This window comes from Equus caballus, unplaced genomic scaffold (genome assembly GCF_041296265.1).
Source record: "Equus caballus isolate H_3958 breed thoroughbred unplaced genomic scaffold, TB-T2T haplotype2-0000813, whole genome shotgun sequence".
Taxonomy (NCBI): Eukaryota; Metazoa; Chordata; class Mammalia; order Perissodactyla; family Equidae; genus Equus; species Equus caballus.
Window position 1 is genome coordinate 1 of NW_027222009.1, and position 3,489 is coordinate 3,489.

Here is a 3,489-nt window from a genome sequence, read left to right on the forward strand (position 1 = left end):
CCGGGGGCTGGGGCGGGGGGCGGGGTGGGGGCTGCGGCCACGTTCCTGTTCATTCACACAGAATCCGGGGCATGAATGTTCTTAGCAGCTCTGTTCCACACAGACCCACACTGGAAACCACACAGACGTCCTGCAAGTCCCATCCCTTGCTCATGTCGCCGGGGCTCCGGAGGAGGGCCACTCTGTAAAAGCGGCCGCCAGATGGCGCCCAACAACCGGCGCGGAGGGGTCAGCGGGAGGGAACCGGGTCACCGGCCAGCGAGAGTGCACAGCCTGAGCCCACCGCCGGGTCAGGTCTCTCTCTGTCTACCTCTGTCTCTGTCTCTCTGTCTCTCTGTCTCTGACTCTGTCTCTCTCTCTCTTTCTCTCTGGGCCCGCTTGGGGCGGCCGGGAGGTCACCACGCCAGGCCCCAGGGTGTCCACCTCGGAGCTCCCAGGCAGCACAGGGCAACCCTGGGCGCAGAAGGAGGTCTTGGAAAATCGGCGGGGAGGGGGGTGGGGTGGGTGGGCTTGCCAGGAAGGGGACAGACTCCCCACGTGACTCCTGGGCCGGGCCGGGGCTGCCGGCTGGCTGACGCGGACAGAGGGTGGAAAAGTCCCCGGAGATGCCACGGGGCAGGCCGGGGCTGCCGGCCCCCGATTCCCGGAGCGGCCCGAGCACTTCCCGGGTCCCGGGAGGACTTAGAAAATCAGGGCGGGGTGGGGGGTGGGGGTCGCTGTCAAACCGAAACCATGCACGTCATCAGAGAAGGACCGTGACGACGGAGGAATTGTCCGCAGTCTGTCAGGAATTGTGTGCAGCCTGTCACTTCCGGCCCAGAGGGTCTTTCTAAGGCAGACGGACAGACAGAGCCCACAAGTCGTAGAGGAAAGGACCGAGCCGCTTGGCCGCTGAAAAGTTTACAAGACAAAACGGGTCTCCCTCCGCACGGGGCCACAGCAAAGCCCAAAGACGACACACGGGGGGAGCATGGGTGCAGATTCACGTGTGGTGATAAGAATATGGATTTCAGCAGGGCTTCCCGTCCTCATCAACAAGCAGAAGCACCCAAATGGTGCGGGTTGGGGGCAGAGACCTCACAGCCATTCCCTCCACAAATCGAGTTCCCCGGGACATCCTCACAGCGCCGTGCTGTGAGTGTGTGTGGGTGTTTAAAATGGGGTAAATGTGGACGTGGAACTGCTCCGTGAAACCAAAATAACAACAGTCGTAGATCTTCTTTGGTCATTTAGAAAATTCTTCCCCCCCCCCCCCAGCGGTGCACGTATTTCCCTTCCAAAAAAGAAGAACGGGAAAGGAGATGTTAAAGGCAAGCAGAGAGAGGAAAACTGTTGCAAAACAAAAGCTGAGCTCCCGTCCGAGGGAGGCCTCCTCCGTTAGAGGCCTAGGAAATCATTCTGACAAAATGGAGGATCTCTGTCTTTGGTGTCGATTCCCTCAGAGGTCAAGAGAAACCTTTTCCAATGTCTTTATCAGGAGGAGACTAGAAGTTAGAGAAAAGTATCCTTTCGAGAGCGAGAAAAACCAATTCTGATTTTGCATCAGCTTCCCTCCGATCTTGAAACTCATTGACTTGATTCCATTCTGTCGATGGAAATAATCCGGAACCAATCTATCCGTGAAAATCGGGGTGAGTTTATTCTGACCTAAGATGTAAGGACTGTGGCCCGGGGCCTTTCTTCCTGAAGGAAGAAAGGGCGCCCGGGAAGTGGGGTGTACAGAGTGCTTCTAGACCCCCAGAGAGGACGTTTCACATAGGATCGAAAGGTCCCTTGGACGATAGTCGCGACACTGCTCTGTCAGCACAGCGATCGACAGACACTGCTGGGTGGCAGGTCTGTTGTCTGGGCCTGGGTGGTCACAGGTGAGCCGGATGGTCAAAGGTGAGCGCAACCATCCGTTCCTAGCCTAAGGAAAGATGCCTCTCCTTAAGGAAAGGCCCGAGCACGGGGAAGCTGCTCCTTTCCCTTAAGGGCATTGGTTCTTGCCGTAGGAAATGTTTAAAGCAGATCTACGATGCGATGCGTGCTCGACGGCCACGTCAGGCCCTTTTGGAAAAACACTGTCAGGCCGAATTAGGCCGACACCCAATGGCTTCCTCATAGACTCCAATAGATCCTATCGCTCGCCATTTCTATCTGTCCACTCGTTCCAATTTTAGGCCACTTGACCACGAACAGACCTTTTTCTCAGATTTTTTTCCCCGTGATCACCTTTTCACAGACAAAACGATCTTTACTTTTTAGGCCCTCTTGCCTGAAGGCAGCCATCTCACTTTCCTTGAACACAAAGATGTTTCCCATATTCACTTTTAGTGGCTTTTTGTTTTGTTTTGTGTTGTTTTGTTTTGAGGACGATGAGCCCTGAGCTAACTGCTGCCAATCCTCCTCTTTTTGCCGAGGAAGGCTGGCCCTGAGCTAACCTCCGTGCCCATCTTCCTCTACTTCATATGTGGGACGCCTACCACCACGTGGCTCGCCCAGCGGTGCCACGTCCACCCCCGGGATCCGAACCGGCGAACCCCGGGCCGGCGAAGTGGAACAGGCACACTTAACCAGCGCGCCACTGGGCCGGCCTAGTGGCTTTCATCGCATTCGTTAAGTAGAATTTTTAACCCTCACGAACCTTAATTTTGGTGAAAACTAAGAAGTCAGCAATTAGGAACTGTCCTTCCCATGAGCAGTCTGTCGCTTGGCCAATTTCTAAACACTTGGCCACTTTTAGAAACATGGGATTTCATAGGTTTATCTCTTCCTTCGCTTTATTTGATTTCATCTCACTTTAGTGTTTGGGTGAGGAAGATCGGCCCTCACAGAGCTGACGCCTGTTGCCAATCTTCCTCTTCTTTCTGCTTGAGGGAGAGCGGGCCCGAGGTAACACCTGCGCCCCACTTCCTTGATCTTGCGGACGGGATGCCACCACAGCCCGGTGTGAGGAGCGGTGGAGGTCCACGCCCGGGATCTGAACCCGAGGACCCCAGGCTGCCGAAGCTGAGTGCAGGAGCTTAACCACTATGCCGCCGGGCCGCCGTCCCCTGTCAAAGCTTTTAATAAAGCACGAGACGTGTTCCTCGATAGACCCAAACGTCTTTTCGTTTCCGTATCCTCACAAACCCAAAGTAGATAAACTTCTATTTAGCCACTCACGTCTCAGGTTCTATCTTACTCGGAAATGATCTACATCGTCAGGGAAATTGTTTTGGTCTTAAGTTTGGCACCCGAGCTAACGACTCTTGCCAATCTTCCGTTTTTGTTTTTTTCCCCCCTCCCGATTTTTCTCCCCAAATCCCCCCCATGACATAGTTGTCTATCTTAGTTGAGGGCCGTTCTAGTGGTGGCATGCGGGACGCCGCCTCCACACGGCCCGACGAGCGGTGCCGTGTCCGTGCCCGGGATCTGAACGGGCAAAACCCTGGGCCGCCGAAGGGGAGCGTGTGAACTTAACCACTCGGCCACGGGGCTGCCCCCGTCCGTGGACTTTTTTATCAC

At 55.3% G+C, this 3,489-nt stretch overlaps 1 long non-coding RNA gene across 1 annotated transcript; it reads left to right on the top strand.

The window, feature by feature from the left end:
* Positions 1-529: 529 nt before the first annotated feature.
* LOC138922440 (uncharacterized) lies at positions 530-2,608 on the top strand. Its single transcript, XR_011435527.1, has 2 exons — positions 530-1,631; positions 2,407-2,608. It is a non-coding gene; the product is annotated as an uncharacterized lncRNA (long non-coding RNA).
* Positions 2,609-3,489: the final 881 nt, after the last annotated feature.